Source organism: Vicia villosa, linkage group LG1 (assembly GCF_029867415.1).
Source record: "Vicia villosa cultivar HV-30 ecotype Madison, WI linkage group LG1, Vvil1.0, whole genome shotgun sequence".
NCBI lineage: Eukaryota > Viridiplantae > Streptophyta > Magnoliopsida > Fabales > Fabaceae > Vicia > Vicia villosa.
Window position 1 is genome coordinate 54801196 of NC_081180.1, and position 20655 is coordinate 54821850.

At 36.6% G+C, this 20655-nt stretch overlaps 1 pseudogene; it reads left to right on the forward strand.

Annotated features, from left to right (window-relative positions):
- The first annotated feature begins 1117 nt into the window (after window positions 1-1117).
- LOC131606633 (primary amine oxidase-like) lies at window positions 1118-8464 on the forward strand (annotated as a pseudogene).
- Window positions 8465-20655: the final 12191 nt, after the last annotated feature.

The following is a 20655-nucleotide window of genomic DNA, read 5'->3' on the forward strand; positions in this document are numbered from 1 at the left end:
TTACTTAAACCTAGAAATTACTCGATCGTAATATCTTCTACTCTCTCATTCTTCAATCTCCATCTTGAGTCCATAATCCACCCGATAAATTTCATTCCACAAATCACAACGCTATAAACAAACCACCAAGCCATGCATGTTTAGTTGTATATAATTGCAAAGGAGTTCTATATATTAATGCTCTATTCTTTTTCAATAATATATATATATATATATATATATATATATATATATATATATATATATATATTAAACATATATATATATATATATATATATATATATATATATGTTTAATTTTATGAATGTATTATTTAATAATTTATTAAATAATTTATTAAAATATTATTAATTTATTAAATTATTAAATATATATAATTCGTAAACATTTTAATAGATTTTTTAATAGATTATTAATAGATTATTAAATATATATTTAAAAATTATTTATTTAATAAATTATTAAATATATATAAATTATTAAACATTTTAATAGATTAATAAGATTTTAATAAATTATTTATTTAATAAATTATTAAATAATACATTAATACATTTAATAAATTATATATATATATATATATATATATATATATATATATATATATATATATATATAATTAAAAAAGAATAGAGCATTAATATATAGAACTCCTTTGCAAATATATATAATTAACCATTCATTGTTTGGTGGTTTGCTTGCTCCGAAAATATGAGGCCAAAAAATATTCATTTAGTAGATTGCTTATAATATTTTTATTTTTTTTTGGTAACATTTATGTGTCATAGTACAAAAAGATAATACATGCGTGACTACAATGATGGGATTTTTTTTAATTCTATTTCTATCCACGATAGCAACTAAATGCCACTACAAGATTTTACTGAAATGCACAGTAATTAAAGCCACATTGCGTAAATTTAATACGAGCATAAATGGTTATAAAGTGTGTTTGACAAATGCAGAGAAACAAATTAATTTATTTACATGTTATAAAGTAACTTAAATATTTATAAAGGTAACTTACATATAAAGGGTTCGCATTATCTGTCATATAAGGTCACATTTCACACAAACTTATTTAGCCACCAGTGAAGCTGCTAGCTGTAGCTCACCATGGCTTCCACCATTAAACTTGCTGTTTTTTCTGTTTTTACACTCTTGTCATTCTAAGCAATAGTTTCTGTTACAACATTGCATTTTCAACATCCACTTGACCCTTTAACCAAAGAAGAATTTCAAGCTGTTCAAACCATAGTCCGAAACAAATATCCCCTCTCAAACAACAAATTATTTTTCCACTATATTGGCCTAGATGATCCTGAAAAAGATCTTGTCTTAAAATATGAAACTTACCCAACTCTTGTAACAATCCCTCGTAAAATCTTTGTTGTTGCTATCATCAATAGCCAGACCCATGAGATAGTAATTAATTTAGAGTTGAGAAGCATTGTCACCTACAATGTTTATAATGGATATGGTTTTCCTCTCATATCCAATGATGAACTAGAGGTTCCCAGTGAACTTCCATTAAAATATCCTCCTTTTATTGCTTCAGTTAACAAAAGAGGACTGAATCTCTCTGAGATAGTGTGTTTGAGTTTCAGTATGGGTTGGTTTGGAAAAGAAAAAAATAGTAGAACTGTGAGTGTCAATTGCTTCAGGAAAGAAAGTACTGTGAATATCTATACGAGACCTATTAGTGGAATTACAATAGTTGTGGATCTATTCTTGATCTTAAGAAAATTGTTGAGTATCATGATAGAGATATTGAAGCAGTGCCAACCGCAGAGAACACTTTTTTTTTTTAATAAGCAACTTCTTCTAATATAAAAGATGGGAGCACTAGGGGTACTCCAACCCTTACAAGAAAAGAGATTCCACAGTTAACACTCCTACAAAATCACAAACACAAAAAAGAATTGTGAAACCATTCATAGAAACTACACAGAATTCTCTCCCTAGATTCTATTGCCAACCACCACCATGAAGACCACAAAATCATGCCAAACAGCTCTTCAATGTCCACTTCACCATTATTGAAGACAACCTCATTTCTAATCCTCCAAATACTCCAGCAAACTGTTATCCAAATGGCACCAATCCTACTGCGTGCCATGTTACCCCCAAGTAAATCGATACAGAGATTAAAGTGACTACAGCAATCGATGTTTAACGGAATATATACCTGTAACCATCTGTAGATCCTCCTCCAAAGTGGCTGCAAAACGGGGCAGGACAACATGACATGATTAATGTCTTCCTCTTGGAGGTGGCAGAATGCACAAAAAGCCTCTTGATGCTCGGTTATAATGCTCCTTGTACGCAATTGCGCTCTCGTGGCCAATCTGTCCAACAGTAACCGCCATCCAAAGAATTTAAGTTTAGACGGAACAGAAGCCCTCCATACGTTACGCAGCCCCTCTGCCCTTTGATTATCCACATCTACTCCTCTAGCCGAATGATTCAACAACATATATAAAGATTTAACGCTAAAAGTTTTGGAATTTTCAAAAGGCCATACAATGACGTCTACCCCTTGCGGCACCGGTTGAAACCCTTGCAAAATATCTTCCAATTCTGCTAGCTCTTTTGACGCTTCACACCCGTACACGTCTTCACCGTTCCTAATCCTCCACTGCCACCCCTCACAACCCCACCTCCCCATACTGCTCACTCTACTTAACTTATTGGCAGCTTCTAAGAACAAATTAGGGAACTGGTTTGCTAAACAGCCATTCCCAAACCAAATTGATTTCCAAAAAAGCGCGATATTTCCATTGCCCAATTTAACTGTGATTTTACTCAGAATTCCATGAGGTTCTTTGCTCACAACCATGACATCTCTCCACCACAACGACTCTGACGGTTTTGCCACGTACTCTAACCCATTCCACACCATCTCTCTAAGGTCTCCATATCTCCCCTGCAAAACATCTTTCCATATGGCATCATCTTCTGTTAGCATTCTCCATAACCACTTGGAAACCAATGCGAAATTAAAATAGCGGATGTCCTTAATCCCCAAACCTCCTTGGTTTCTATCCTTGCAAATAGTATCCCAACTAACCCACGCCATCCCCCTCTTATCCGCTCCCCCCTGCCACAGAAAGTTCCTCTGGATTGCAATGATTTGGTAAGCAACCTTTGAGGGCAGCTTATAGAAAGACAGTTGGTAGATTGGTAGGTTTGCCAAGACAGAATTAATCAACGTGATCCTTCCCCCAAACGATAAGGTCCTGCTCCTCCACAACAACATAGTTTCAAACTTAGACCGATTTGTCTTGTGGGGTGTTTGTATAAGATTTTGGCCAAACTTTTAGCGGGAAGATTGCGTTGTGTGATAGGGAAGTTGGTTTCGGACAACCAAACGGCTTTTGTCCTGGGAAGATTTATTGCGGATAGAGTTTTAGTTGTAAATGAGGTTTTGGATTTAGCTAAAAGAGAAAAGAGGAGTTGTGTGGTCTTAAAGGTGGATTTCGAAAAGGCATACGATCGTGTTAGTTGGAATTTTTTGAGGTATGTCTTAACGAAAATGGGTTTCGGCACTTGTTGGATAAGATGGATGGAGGCTAGTATTTTCACTAGTTCCATGTCCGTTCTTATTAATGGTAGTGTGATCGGTCACGATTCTCATTATGTCTTTGTCACTTTCCTGATGATAATCCAGGTATTTTGCACTGCTTAATGTCATAGTATAGTCTTTTTAATCTGTTTAAGTAATTTTGTTTGTTTTTGCAAGTTTTATCCGTTTGTTAGTTTTCGAGTTTATTTTCCCATTTTATGCGTTGGTTTGGTTGTTTAATGGTATTTCAGATCTAGGAGATTCTTCACGCGATCCAGTGCAAGAAATGTCGGAGGTAAAGAGCAAGATAAAGAAGAAAGAATGAAATCAGTGGTGCAACACGGGCGCCCGTGTTGAGTAACACGACCCGTGTTGCTGGGCATGCAAGGAAGTAGAAAAAGTGGAAAAGCAGTGGTGCAACACGGGCACCCGTGTTGCCTAACACGACCCGTGTTGCTGCTGCTGAGCGCAAGTTTGATTTTAAGGGATCCAGAGGACCAACACGGGCACCCGTGTTGCCCAACACGACGCGTGTTGGTTTGTTGCACAAATTTTCTTGTTTTTATGACTTTCACTCAAAAAGTGATCCAGAAGGGCGTTTTGGTACTTTCCGACTTAAAAAGAAGGGTTTGCATTATATAGTGAAGGATTGAGAAGAGAAAAGGTATCTTTTTACACAACCAAAGGAATTGAATCTGAAGCAGAGCAACGTATGAGATTATTGGAGAAGAGAGATCATTCATGAGCAAGAGCAATTGAGGATCACAAATTCCCCAATTATCTGTAATGTTTAACTTTGATACTTTTGAATTTCTTTTGAACAATATGAGTAGCTAAACCCCCCAATGCTAGGGGGGTGTCCCTGATTTGGTTTGTGATGACTTTGATATTCTGATTTGATCGACTTCATGTTTATGTTATTCAATTCGATTTTATACTGTTTTTAACGCCTTCTTTATCGGACCAATAAAGATTGTTCTGTGATTAACAAGTTGCCGGCTCGCAATTGTTAAGGTTTGTATTAAATTGAACCATAGTAGATATCACCTAGGACTAGGGATACCCTATGGTCACTAAGAACTCTTGATAGAAAACAAGCTTGGTTTTATCTGTTATCTCTAAGGACTTAGGTTTATAGATGAAAAACCAAAGGTTTGCCCAATAAGGATTTAGGGGCAAACACTCTAAAGGTTTAGTAATTGAATATCATGAACTTGTTGAAAAGATCTCAAATAAGAATTCAGGGTTATTACAGAGCAAATTACACACCTTGCCTTGGCATTTACTCATATTAGTGAAAAAAGGCTTAAATTTACTTTCTGCTATTTTTATTTTAAATTTAGAAATTATAACTCAATCAAAAATACCAGTTGACTTTTTATTTAATTGAATAATTATAAAACTTATATTCCAACGCAGTCCTCGAGATCGATACTTGGTTTTTAACCTTTTATTACTACTTCGTAAAAATAGTACACTTGCTATTTTTCCGGTCATAGTGCGACTAAGGACTTTGTTGTGGAGAAAGGTCTCCGACAAGGAGATCCTTTGTCCCCGTTTCTTTTTGTGTTGGCAACGGAAGTTTTAACGGCCTTAATGAGAAAGGCTATTGAAGTCGGGGATTTCCGTGGTTTCAAGATTAATGAAGTTGAAGAAGTGAGTATGCTTCAATTCGCGGATGATACCTTATTATTGGCGGAGGGAGACACCGCTAATTTGTGGAGTATGAAAACAATTCTTAGGGGTTTTGAGTTGATGTCGGGTTTGAGGGTGAATTTCAACAAATCCAACATTTTCGGTATCAATGTTGCCGATTGGTATCTTGAAGCGGCATCTTCTTTCCTTTCTTGCAAAGTTGGAACGCTCCCGTTCAAGTTTCTCGGTGTTAGAGTGGGCGAAAGTCCGAGGAGGTTATCTATGTGGAAGGATTTGCTTGTGTATTTGAAGAGGAGAGTAGCCGTTTGGAAAGGAATTCATCTTAACATAGCGGGCCGTGTGTGTTTGATTAATTCCGTGCTCAACGCGATTCCTATCTATTCCCTCTCTTTTTACAAAGCACCTTCAAAGATCCTTAAAGAAATACAAACCATTCAAAGTAAATTCTTGTGGAATGGGAATGAATTTAAAAGGCCTATTCATTGGGTTAGTTGGGATACCGTGTGCAAAACACAAGATGAAGGAGGTCTAGGGGTTAAGTGTGCGGAAGTTATGAATGTCGCTTTGTTAAGTAAGTGGAAGTGGAGAATTCTCGTGAAGGACGATGCGGTTTGGAGTGGCCTTCTTAGATCTCGGTACGGGAATGTCAAAAAAAAGATCCTTATTGGTGATTCTTCGGTGGTGGAGAAAAACAATTCAATTTGGTGGAGAGACATCCTTTTATCCGATAATTATGTCCTTTTGCTTAATGATAATTTTTCAGGGGCTGTTTCTTGTGATCTCGGGAATGGTTTCGACATCCCGTTTTGGTACAGTAATTGGGCTGGTGGGCAGCAGTTATCTCAGGCCTTCCCAGAACTACTTGTCTTGTCCAAGAACGACAAGTTATCGGTAGCGGAGGCTGGTTTTTATGATGCGGAAGGCTGGCAGTGGAGTGCAGCCGCTATTCTTCGAGGCAGCAGCGCCGGGACAGCAGCAACGCAGCTGCACAGTAGCGATACGATTGATTTTTTATGGGGTGATCTTGTGGATAACATAAGGCATACAAGTCCTAGAGAGAATGCAAAAGATGTTTTTTCGTGGAACGCTACGTTGGAAGGCGTCTTCTCCGTCAAATCTTGTTATAACTTATTCAAAGCAAGATTATCCGGCCCCCTATTAGCCCTCTTATAGTCAAGTCTGTGTAGCATCTTTGGAAGGTAAAAGCGCCTCCTAAAGTGCTGTTTTTTGGATGGAGGATTATTCATAATAGATTAGCTACCAAGGATCAATTGATAAAGCGGGGAATTTTGATGGATGGTGTTGATTCGGATTGTGTTTTTTGTTCTACGGAGTCGGAAAGTCTTTCTCATTTGCTTGGGGGATGTTTAGTGGTGGAAGCTATATGGAAAAAAGTATACGAGTGGATAGGTCCCGTGGATGATTTAACTTTGGATGAGTTCAAAGGGTTTCTCTTTGAGTTTGAGAAGGTGAAGAATTTAGCCAAGAGATCCCTAGTTACGGTGATTTGGTTAGCATCGGCGTGGAGTATTTGGAATAGGCGTAATGGTATCATTTTCAAGAATGATTCGTTTAGCTTTATCGAATGTATGTCGGAGGTTGTTTTTATTTCTTGGAAATGGCTTTATTCTAGATTTAAGTTAGCTTCTTTTTGTAATTTTCACGTGTGGAACATACTACCGCTCACTTGTTTTGAGGTGTAGTTTCTTCCGCCTTGTAAACGGTTGGGGTATCCCTTATACTCCGGGTTAATATAAATTGCTTATTAAATAAAAACCTGTCATCAACCACAAGGTCCAGGCTTCCAGATTAACGGCCATAGTATTAGGTACTAATATTTTGTGTTGTTTACTATAGCATTTGCCATTTCTTTAGAAATAACATGTCATGTGTTTTTTCAGCTGGGCCAATTGGAAGTTTCATATAGGATTTGATGTACGAGCGGGTATTGTTATATCACTTGCTTCTATTTACGATCTAGACAAGCAAAAGTCTCGCCGTGTATTATACAAAGGCTACATTTCTGAGCTGTATGTACCTTATCAAGATCCAACTGAAGAATTTTACTCTAAATCCTTCTTTGATTCTGGAGAATTTGGATTTGGTATGTCAACTGTGTCTTTGATACCCAACCGTGATTGTCCACCACATGCCCAGTTCATTGATACATACATTCACACAGCTGATGGTACCCCAAGTCTCTTGAAGAATGCAATATGTGTGTTTGGACAATATGGGAATATCATGTGGCGTCACACTGAAGTTGGCATTCCTAATGAATTCGTAAGAGTCTTTACTATAACAAACTAATTTAATTATTTAATTAATCTATTAGTAACTTTTTTCCTTGTACAACATTTGACAGATTGAAGAGTCTAGAACCGAAGTGAACTTGATCGTAAGAACTATAGCGACTGTGGGAAACTATGACAGTGTTATAGATTGGGAGTTCAAAGCAAGTGGCTCCATCAAGCCAACGGTAAGAGAAAACATACACATGTATTCTGTACTAGAAGTTATTCTGATTATATTTTCAATATATGCTTTTTATTTATGTATACAGATAGCACTATCGGGTATGCTTCAAATTAAGGCAACTAATATTAAGCACAATGATGAGATTAAGGAAGATCTATATGGCAAACTGGTGTCAGCAAATAGCATTGGAATTTACCACGACCATTTCTATATTTACTATCTTGATTTTGATATCGACGATGTAGACAACTCGTTTGAGAAGACAAGTTTAAAGACTGTAAGAATCAGAGATGGAAGTTCAAAGAGAAAGAGTTATTGGACAGCTGAAACTCAAACTGCTAAGACTGAATCAGATGCAAAAATCACAATTTGGACTTGCACCAGCTGAACTTGTTGTGGTTAATCCTAACATTAAAACTGCAGTTGGAAACAAAGTCGGTTATCGTTTGATTCTAGCAAATCCAGCTCATCCACTATTAACAGAAGATGATTATCCACAAATACGTGGTGCTTTTACAAACTACAATGTTTGGGTGACACCATATAATAGAACTGAGAAATGGGCGGGTGGACTTTATGTTGATCATAGTCGTGGTGATGATACTTTGGCTGTTTGGACTAAACAGTATGAATTTTTCTTTACCAGTAAATTTGCAATTAAATGATCTTAGTAAAGCTTGATTATTATACTAATTAATTAAAATTGCAGGGATAGAGATATCCAGAACAAGGACATTGTGATGTGGCATGTAGTTGGATTATAATACTCAATAAATAACACAAAATCAATTAAATGCACAATTAACACATAAGTATCAATCAATTCACATAACACACATAAAATAAATAATTACAAGAAAAACCGTCGTTACAAACTCAACCTCCACAAATGGTAAAATCAGTAACTCATACCTATGCCATTCGCTTCGTCTCTTCAAGATGAAGACAACCATACCCTCGCGAAGCATTTATTTAAATTGTAGCTCAGTCGTTTTAGAAAAAACTAGAAGATCAATTGAAAGGGGATTTGAAAATAAACTAGCATAACTCACTTCCAGTTAACAATAAATCATACCATAAGCATCAGAGTGATGAGAGCTACATTGTAGCCACAAATTTGAGATGAATTGATGAAGGAATCTACCTGTAGAAGTTCAACTTGGAAGCTCTAAAAATGGAGTCCGTGTGCTTGATTCAGGGATAGTTAAGGCTGAATTCTTGCTCAGTTAGCTTCAGGTAGTAACAAGGAAGCTAACTCAACAAAGAATTTTGAGTGAATTCAAAGGAAAGAATGAATTCGAATCTCAATTTCAGTGAAGGGTAATGTGAGTTGCAATAGAGTTTTTTTTTGCTCTCTAAGCTTTGGAAATGAGAGGAGAGTGATCCTCTATTTATAGGGAAGCTGGTAGAATCAAAAAGCGTGTGAAATGATCAAGAATTGCGTGAATTCGTGTGAAGGTGGAAGCAAGAGAAGTGTGACTTGTAATTCACTGAAAATGCAGCCAAAACTAGAGTTTCAAAGCACTAAACTCCTTCTGGAAGGTTGCTAAACATGTTTAAGAGCAAAAAGGTGTGCCACATTGAATTAATTTTGAGTAATTTAAAGAATAGCAAAACTGATTATGACCTTTATGATACAATCTTGGTGTCTTTACCAATCGTTAGTTGGTCCAGTGGTGATTGGCGCTGGACTTGGTAGGGAGAACCACGGTTCGATCCCCCGCAACTGCGATCGGGAGGGGGATGGAACCACTTGATGCCAGAACTCGCCCCCGAACCGGACTAAACCGGTGGTATAAAGCCAAAAAAAAAAAAATCTTGGTGTCTTTGGAAAGAGGAACTTACAAGCTTTACAATGTGCTTGGAAAAGTTTCATTTGGTGTCTTGAATCAAAACTTACACTCATTCAAAGTAGGGGAAAAAGATGCATAAAACACTTAGCCAAATTTAGCAATTTTGACAATCTTGGTCAGCTCACTTCAACCTTAGGCCTCTCACAATTGGCTCGTGCATTTTTCAACCTTAAAACCTTTTTAAGCACCCCTCATATCTGTGGTACTCCACAGGAACCTTTTTGAAAATCTGTGTTGTGTGTGTGAAAGAAAGGGTTTGTTTAATTTTTAAAAATAAGCTTGGCAAGACATTACATCTTGTGCCTACATACCTCCTCGGTGCAATGGAGAAGTCAAAGCTAATGTAGTTCCACTTAAAAGGTAAAAGGTTTTTAAAAGGAATATACACTTTATCGTCGTCGGAGAGAAATACTCATCCATTAATCTTGAACATGAGAACAGATGGTTTCTTTGCGTCACAAATGAGAGAAGGGCTCCAACTTGGGTAAAATCAACAAGTATGCCACTATCTCTCTCAAGTGGAAAAGATTCCATCATATCAATCAATATCAAAATCGTGGGGTATCGCAACTCACTACAACAATTAATCGTGTCTAAACTTTTGAAGAATAGCCACTAAGGGCAAAAGATATTTTTAAAGAAAGATTTTAAAAGAGATTTTGCAAATATAAGAAGGTTTTGAAAAAGAGAGAATATTTTGAAAATCTAAGAAGGGGAGGAGATGAAGGGACTATTCTAGAGCATAAAATAAAAGCTAAAGAAAGAACAATCTAACCAAAATAAGAAGCCAACACTTGACATTAAGAGTCAAGGTAGATTTCCCTTCCTCTGGACTACCAACACTAAACCGACGCATTACCACTTGGGGATCCAGATGAACTCATTATCTTTAGCACGACTTGAACACATCATATAATTCTTGTTAATGCCTTGATTCATGTGATTGGCATTTATGTTTGGCTAAAATATAGTAGCAGCAATATGTAATAAGCTGTATAGAACTTGCAAGTATAAATATGAACAAAACAGGTACAACAGCAAGATGTTCTATGGAATGTTAAGACATGCTTTGTGACAATATGTCTTATGAAATGCCATATGAAGAAACTCATGACATCGCGCCTACTAAGCTTGAATGTGAAGATTTAGTGTGTATTCAATAGATGCAGAATATTCTATGGAATATTATGCAATCATATGTGGCGCAGATTTTAAGGTCAAGAGAATCAAGTCAGAATATTGAAGAATAATTTGTTTCTAATTAGGAAGATAATTTAGGAAACTTATGATTAAAGACCTTTCTTTTAGCTGAAGTTTTCTGCTATTTTGTAATAGAAAAAATGTTGTGTTTGTAGGCCCAAGTCCAGTTGGGAATAGGTTATAAATAGGAAGCTTTGTAACCTAGTTTAGTGTGCAAGCCAAGTATTGAAAAGATGTAAACATTAGGGTTTGTCAAGGTAGATCACCCGAGTTGTGGGATGTTGTTGAATAGTATATTCAAGGCAAATATTTTTGTATCGTATCCACAAAGATTAGGTGATATTACCGCCGTTCTATAGTTACTATCGCTTTAAGTTCAATTTGTAACAAAGTTGGTTTGAGTTGAGTTTCTATTTTCCTATTCAAAAGATAAAGTAAGCAATAAAATAAGACTTGTTCAAAGATAAAAGAGTGACAAGATTGGTTTGGTTTCACTACCCCTATCTTCCATGTGACTTTAACACCAAATGCATAACTTCAATAGTGGTAAAATGCTCTAGTATCCTCCCAACAATGTTTATGTCTAAACAAAGTTGTGAAAGTTAATATATTAATCTTTAGATGATCTCTCACTCTAACTATCAATATACTAATCTTGATTGTTTGATACAAATAGAAAAGTGGCAAATAAATCTATCTCTAGCATTTATTCACTACTTGATAAAATGTTGTAGACCAAGACTTGAAATATATTTCTCAATCATAAATCAAATCTAAATATAAAAGATAAAACAACAACATTCATCCATTTCAATACCAAAGAAGTTCATACAAATGTGCTAGAGAAAATACATAGTTAACAAGGATAGCTACTACCTCCAATCTTGTCAAAGTAGGATTTAGCTACTCATCACCATGGTTGACAGCAAAATAAATGGAGAAGAAACTATGAGCATCAATCTCTCACAAAGTTGCAAACTTTCTCTCCCAAAACCCCAGCTTCAATGTTTGGTTCACAATGAATAGAATATTATAATTTCACTTTTTTATCTCCCTAAATAACCCCCAATTTGTACTAACTTTTCATCTTCAAAAGATAAGCCCCTCTCTCATGACAAGTGGCAACAAAGTAAAAGAACAAATTCTGCAGCGCAGTGTTTGCGGGGCAAACAATGTTTGCGGGGCAAACAATGTTTGCGGGGCAAACAATGTTTGCGTGGAAATCACTGAGTCTTTTGCCACATCATTTGCAATTCAAAACTGAACTTGTTCAGCACTCATCAATTGGCGGCGCAAAGGTTGTTTGCGGGGCAAACTCGCTTCATCAACACTTCTTTTGCTATTCAAAGTCTTCATGTAATTCCTCTTCCTTTCCATGATCTTCAAACCTTTTCAAAACACTACAAAACTAACAAACATGTAAAATAACAATTCAAATGAACTAAAACTAACAAAATTGCAAAATTATTAAATTGTATGAATAAAAGTGTGATTATTGAGTAAAAAGTGGTTAAAAGGACCAAAAACATTATATGAAAATTAGTACTATTTGGTCCCTAACAACTCTCCCCAACTTACCATTTTGTTTGCCCCTAAACAAAAATTCACAAGAGTAGCAAGAGCAACACAACAAGAGAACGATGACAAGGTAACCGAACACTCAAATGACTCAAAAGTATAAGTCCTTTTAAAGTACACCCACCACAATGCTAAAACAAAGCATGAGAAAGAATGATGGCAAAGTGCAAATTATTATCAAGAAGTTCCAACAAGGCATGTCAAAATTGAATCAAACCTACACACACATCATAGTAATGATGAATACAAGAGGGTTTACTTTCACTCATCCGGGCATTTAAATCAACAACAACTCAAATCATGCGTTCACCACAACAAGTTCAAAAATTGTGCACAAAGTGAGAATCAAGAGGGCTTTCATAGGTTGTAATGTGACTTGGGTTACAAAGAAAATGTGTTATTAGAGGGAAATTAAACAAAAACGACTATCCTAAGGGAGCATTCCTATCAATTCACTTAACAACAACACTTGCTTGAATCCCCTTTTCTTTCTTTTTCTTTTTCTTTTTCATTATTTTTCAACAACACATAACGGGAACGATTTTATTTCTTTTTCTTGCCCCATAATTCCAAAATGTGTTGTTCTTTTCTTATTACCACAAAACTCATAAGTACCACTTTTTCCTTTGTTTTTCAATCAACTCTCCCCAACTTTAGGATTTAAACCATATTAGATACAACAATGATCCCTACATAGACATAGGCACAAGGCAAAATTGCAACCATTGTGGTTGAAGGTTCCAATGAAACAAAAGAAATTAGGATTCATCTACCAAACATTTTCAATAATCACATGAATCCTAATATAAGCTCAATGGGGTTAACTAAGAATCACTCCTCACAAGGTTAGTTGATTTAACTTTTTGGTCAAGTGGTTTTTCTCAAATTCAAACAATGCCTCTATCACTTTCACACTTTTCACAAACAAGAATAATGCATGGTTTAGCATGATAAAAATGAGTTGAAATAAATTCCGGTATCCCGCATTTAGTGTACAATGGAAAGTTTCCTCACAATTGGTTAAGTTCTAAATTTTGATTCAAAAATGACATGTTATTCAAGGAATTTATGCTAAGCAATTTGCACACACCATCAACTAACCATGTTAAGTCTAGAGAGCGATAAAGTGTACCTTAATTTTCCTTGATACCGATTGTCATCATTGCCACTTGAAGTGTTCACAACATCAACTCTTGTCCGTGCCCATTGATTCCTCAAGCTTCTCTTTGTAACAAGAACAATTAAACAAAAACAATTTGAACAGTTGGGCTAATCACTTTCCACCCAAACACACAATTAAACTACAATAATAAAAATGCAATTTTTAAAGATGTTCAAATAGTGAAACGAGAGCCACCCTAGAGTACACAATTAAGAACTGAAAAGTGCAACCATAAATAAATAAAACAAAACAGAATTAAAACTAAAATAAAATAAAAATAAACTACAAAAGTGCTACAAGACCACTTCAATCTTCTTCTTCATCACCGCCACCAACTGTCCCGATCACATCTTCCATTGTGTCGTCCTCATTTCTGGTACCGCTGCCTCCTGCATCCCCCATGAAAGGTGGCCTGCCCAAAGGCCAATTAGCGTATGCATCATACTCCGCTTCCAAAGAATATGGGTGAAGATAGGGTATGAGAGTTTAGTGAGAGAGAGTGGTAGGGTGAGATGAGAGAGGTGAGAATAAAAGGTAAAAGTGATAAAAGAAAAATTAAGTTAAAATAAAAGTTACGGTTTTTGAAAGTGAAAATTTTGTACTGCAGGGTTTACGGGGCAAACACCTGTTCGCGAGGCAAACAAATGAAATTTTCTTTGCAAAATTGGCTTACTCTCTGTTCTGGTCCATTCGCGGCGCAATCACCTGTTCGCGGGGCAAACGGATGAAATTTTCTTTGCAAAATTGGCTTACCTACTGTTTTTGGTCCATTCGCGGGGCAAACAATGATTGCGGTGCAAACAGACTTGGATTTTTAAAAATTGCCAATTTTTACACTTAACTTCCACTTCCTTTCAAAAACAAGTACCAAATAACTATGAAAACAAAACTCAAAAGGCATAATAGAATTTACTTACGACGTTGGGTTGCCTCCCAACAAGCGCTTTGTTTAACGTTGTTCGAGCTCGACGGTTCGATGGTGCATCAAGGATTGACAAAGCGAAATGACACACCATTGCGGCTTGCTTATCCATCGTGGTAGACTTTGAGTCTTTGTTCCTTTACAGTCCAGCTTTCTTGTGTTTTAGGGTCCTCCACCACAATGGCTCCATAATTTCTCACCTCTTTCACAACAAATGGCCCCGACCACTTTGACTTTAACTTACTAGAAAACACCTTGAGTCTTGAATTGCACACAAGCACCATTTGTCCAACTTCAAAGTTTTTGTGATGAGTCTTTCCCTCATGATTTGCCTTCTCCTTGTCCTTGTGAAGTTTCTTTTGCCACCTCAATGATTTCTCCTTTTTCATCATCGATTCGGAAGTTGTCATGTTCATCCTTAGGAGGCTTCATAGACTCAAAAAGAGTAAAAATTACCTCTTTATCTTACACCCTTACTTTCATAATCCCATCATAAATATCAATCATCATTCGGGTGGTCTTCATGAATGGTCTTCCAAGTATTAATGGCACATCACGATCCTCCACCATGTCGACTACCACAAAATCAACCGGGAACAAAAATTTGTCCACCTTTACTAGCATGTCTTGTACAACTCCATATGGTGAAATGATAGACTTATCGGCTAGTTGCAAAGTTATCCTAGTGTGTTTCATCTCAATGTTCCCCAATCTCTTGACAACAGATAAAGGTATTAAATTGATGCTAGACCCTAAATCAACCAAACCATTACTAATGTAGTTACCTCCAATGGTGATCGGTAAAATGACTCGTCCCGGATCGGCTTCCTTTCTTGGGGGAGTTTTTTGAATAATTGCACTACAATGAGCATCAAGCACAATTGTCTCTTCATTCGTGTACTTCTTTTTCTTTGTGAGCATATTCTTCATGAATTTTGCATATTTGGGCATTTGCTCCAATGCTTTAGAAAATGGAATATTTATGTGAAGTTGTTTAAATATATCCATAAATCGAGCGCAGCGCCTTGCGTCTTCCTTCCTTGATTGGACATGTGGGTAAGGTAGATGTTGGAGAGGAATTGTGCTCACATTCTCATTTCTCTTTTTATTCCTCTTCACTTTTTTGTCATTTTTCTCTCTTTCTTCTTTTTCTTCTCGCTCTTTTTCCACTAATTCTTCCTCCACTTTCTCCTCACTCTTTTCTCCCTCATTTTCAACTATCACTTCCTCCTCTTCATCTTCAACTATTACTTCCTCCTTATCTTCCACTATAACCTCTTCATTTACACCACTATTCACCTCTTTCCCACTTCTTGTAACAATGGCTTTGCAATGCTCCTTTGGATTGATTTGGGTGTTGGCGGAAAAAGATGTTAGAACAAGATTTGTTCTGATAAATATTCTTAGTTTTGATGATAACAATATATATGAATTTTGGATGAGATAATGTGGTACTCTAATCCTATGCAATTTCCATATCAGGAATCACATAAAGAGTATGCACAAAATCAGCGCAAGAAGCACTAACTCAGAAGGTTCAGCATGCAACATCAGAACATGGTCTGGCAAGACATCAGAAGATGGTCAAGCAGAATCAGAACATGGTCTATGGAAGCATCAGAAGAACTTGAGATCAGAAGCAGAAGCACTGAAGTTCTCATGGTATCACGCTCAGAAGCTCTTCAAGGTCAGAAGACAAGAAGATTCTTTGCACCAAGCTGTTTGACTCTGATGATATTCAAACGTTGTTTACACAAACATCAGATCAGAAGCAAGTACAAGATGGCAGGCTACGCTGACTGACAAAAGGAACGTTAGAAGCCATTAAAGGCAACGTCAGTAGACACAGCGAAAGCAAGGCTCGAGGTAGTTGACAAAAGAGTGAAACATTAAATGCAATGCTGTACAAATCACGCAAAGCATTAAATGCTCCCAACGGTCATCTTCTCAAACGCCTATAAATAGAAGTTCTGAAGAGAAGCTGAATACAACACTTTGCGCAAACATACAGAAACACTGTCAAATTCAAAAAGCTCTCAAACTTCATCTTCAACCTCACTACATTGCTGTTGTAATATCTTAGTGAGATTAAGCTTAAACTTAAGAGAAAAATCACAGTTGTGATAATAGCTTATTAAGAAGCATTGTAACTCTTATAAGAATTTGTTTACATTAATTTGTAAGAACTAGAGTGATCAGGTTGTGATCAGTATACTCTAGAAAGTCTTAGAGGGTGTCTAAGCAGTTTCTTCCTAGAGTGATCAGGTTGTGATCAGAATACTCTAGAAGACTTAGAGGTTATCTAAGTGGAAAACCATTGTAATATTGTGTGATTAGTGGATTAAATCCTCAGGTGAGGTAAATCACTCCAAGGGGGTGGACTGGAGTAGTTTAGTTAACAACGAACCAGGATAAAAATCATTGTGCAAATTGTTTTTATCTTACAAGTTTTAAAGCTACACTTATTCAAACCCCCCTTTCTAAGTGTTTTTCTATCCTTCAATTGGCATCAGAGCGCCGGTTCTAAGGTGCAAGCACTGAACCGTGTTTAGAAAAGATTCAGGAAGAGTAAAACGCTTAAGTCAAGATGGCTAGTGAAGATCCAACACATACATCTACATCTGGCTCCGCTGAGCAACAAAATGGAAATGGTAACAATGGTTATACTAGACCACCAGTATTTGATGGTCAAAACTTTGAATATTGGAAAGATAAACTTGAAAGTTACTTTCTTGGTCTAGATGGCGACTTATGGGATCTTCTGATGGAAGGTTACAAACATCCAGTGAAAGCTAGTGGTGTAAAGCTTACAAGACAAGAGATGAATGATGATCAAAAGAAGCAATTAAAAAATCATCACAAGTGTAGGACTGTTTTGATGAATGCTATCTCTCATGCTGAATATGAGAAGATATCTAACAGGGAAACTGCCTATGACATATATGAATCATTGAAAATGACTCATGAGGGAAATGCCCAAGTCAAGGAGACTAAAGCTCTTGCTTTGATCCAGAAATATGAAGCCTTCAAGATGGAGGATGATGAAAATATTGAGAAGATGTTCTCAAGATTTCAAACGCTAACTGCTGGATTAAGAGTCCTTGACAAAGGATACACAAGGGCTGATCATGTCAAGAAGATCATCAGAAGCTTGCTAAGAAGATGGGGTCCTATGGTGACTGCTTTCAAAATTGCCAAGAATTTGAATGAAGTCTCTCTTGAAGAATTGATCAGTGCTCTGAGGAGTCATGAAATTGAGCTGGATGCTAATGAACCTCAGAAGAAAGGTAAGTCTATTGCATTAAAATCTAATTATAAAAAATGCACTAACGCTTTTCAGTCTGAACAAGAAGATTCTGAAGAATCAGAAGAAGAAGAAGGTGAACTGTCCATGATCTCCAGAAGGGTAAACCAACTCTGGAAGAGCAAGCAAAGGAAGTTCAAGAGCTTCAGAAGTTCAAAGAAGCCTGAAAGAGGAGAATCTTCTGGAGGCAGAAGATCTGACAAGAAAAAGGTCATTTGTTATGAGTGCAATGAGCCTGGACACTTCAAGAATGAATGTCCAAAACTTCAGAAGGAGAATCCCAAGAAGAAGTTTCATAAGAAGAAAGGTCTTATGGCAACATGGGATGATTCAGAATCAGAATCGGAATCAGACTCTGAAGGCGAGCAGGCAAACCTTGCACTGATGGCCACAGTGGATGATGGATCAGAATCTACATCAGAATCAGATTCTGAAGAGGTATTTTCATAACTATCTAGAGAAGAGTTAGTTTCCAGTTTAACTGAACTTCTAGAACTCAAGGCTCATCTTAGTATCAAATACAAAAAGCTGAAGAAGCTGTTTGATTCTGAAACTAAGAAGCTAGAAGTGGAAAATTCTGATCTGAAGGAAAAAGTTTTAAAATTATCCAAAGATATTGGATCTCCTTCTGAATCAGAAAAATCCATTCCTAGTCTCAATTATATTCTGAAAGAATATGACTCGAGTTTCAGAAAGTTTCTATCTAGAAGTATTGGCAGAAGTCATCTTGCTTCTATGATATATGGTGTTTCTGGAAACAAAAGGATTGGCGTTGGCTATGAGGGTGATACCCCACACAAATTTGAACCTGTTGATGATATGAAAATCACATACAAGCCATTGTATGATCAGTTCAAATATGGACACTCACATGATATTAGGCTCACTTCACATGCCAAAAGCTTTCACGTTACACACACTAAGAAGCATGTGACACAACCTAGAAAATATCATGTTTCCAAACCTAAAGAATATCATGTTGTTCCTCCTGTTGTTTATTATGCTAAACCCAAGTTCAATCAGAACTTGAGGAAAACTAACAAGAAAGGACCCAAGAAGTTGTGGGTACCTAAGGAGAAGATAATTTATGTTGCAGATATCCTTAGCAGCAAAGAAGACAAAGCACAAAATGTCATGGTACCTGGACTCTGGGTGCTCGCAACACATGACGGGAAGAAGGTCTATGTTCCAATACCCGGTGCTTAAGTCTGGAGGAGAAGTCAAGTTTGGAGGAGATCAGAAGGGCAAGATAATTGGCTCTGGAACCATAAGTATTGGTAACTCTCCTTCCATAACTAATGTACTTCTTGTAGAAGGATTAGCGCATAACTTATTGTCCATAAGTCAATTAAGTGACAATGGTTATGACATAATCTTTAATCAAAAGTCTTGCAAGGCTGTAAGTTAGAAGGACGGCTCAATCCTATTTACAGGCAAGAGAAAGAACAACATTTATAAGATTGATCTTTCTGATCTTGAGAAGCAGAAGGTGACTTGCCTTATGTTTGTTTCTGAAGAGCAATGGGTCTGGCACAGAAGATTAGGACATGCTAGTTTGAGAAATATTTCTCAGATTAACAAACTAAATCTGGTCAGAGGACTCCCAAATCTGAAATACAAATCAGATGCTCTTTGTGAAGCATGTCAAGTTCTCCAAACCTGCATTCAAATCTAAGAATGTTGTCTCTTCCTCTAGGCCGTTAGAACTTCTGCACATTGATCTGTTTGGACCAGTCAAAACAGCATCTGTCAGAGGGAAGAAATATGGATTAGTCATCGTAGATGATTATAGCCGCTGGACATGGGTAAAGTTCTTAAAACACAAGGATGAGTCTCATTCAGTGTTCTTTGAATTCTGCACTCAGATTCAATCTGAGAAGGAGTGCAAAATCATAAAGGTCAGAAGTGATCATGGTGGTGAATTTGAGAACAGATTCTTTGAGGAGTTCTTCAAAGAAAATGGTATTGCCCATGATTTCTCTTGCCCTAGAACTCCACAGCAAAATGGAGTTGTAGAGCGAAAGAATAGGACTCTACAAGAAATGGCCAGAACCATGATCAATGAAACCAATATGGCTAAGCACTTCTGGGCAGAAGCAATAAATATTGCATGTTATATTCAGAATAGAATCTCTATAAGACCTATTCTAAATAAGACTCCTTATGAATTGTGGAAGAACAGAAAGCCCAACATTTCATATTTTCATCCTTTTGGATGTGTATGTTTCATTCTGAATACTAAAGATCATCTTGGTAAGTTTGATTCTAAGGCACAAAAATGTTTCCTTCTTGGATATTCTGAACACTCTAAAGGCTACAGAGTATACAATATTGAAACATTAGTTGTAGAAGAATCAATCATTATCAGATTTGATGATAAGCTTGGTCTTGAAAAGCCAAAGCAGTTTGAGAATTTTACAGATATAGATATTAATATATCAGAAGCTGAAGAACCAAGAAGCAAAGTTTCAGAAGCTGAAAATCTCAGAAGCAAAGAATCAGAAGATCAAGTTGCTGCATCTTTAGAGAATCTCAGAATTTCTTAAGAGCCAACAGTCAGAAGATCTTCCAGACTCACCTCAGCTCACTCAGAAGATGTGATTCTTGGAAAGAAAGATGATCCTATCAAAATAAGAGCATTCCTTAAGAACAATGCAGAATGTCAATTAGGTCTTGTTTCTTTGATCGAGCCAACTTCTGTTGATCAAGCTCTAGAAGATCCAGACTGGATAATTGCCATGCAAGAAGAACTAAATCAGTTTACAAGGAATGATGTATGGGATCTTGTTCCTAGACCAAAAGGATTCAACATCATTGGTACAAAGTGGGTTTTCATAAACAAGCTAAGTGAGAAAGGAGAAGTGGTAAGAAACAAAGCCAGACTGGTGGCTCAGGGTTATAGTCATCAAGAAGGTATTGACTATACATAATTTCTT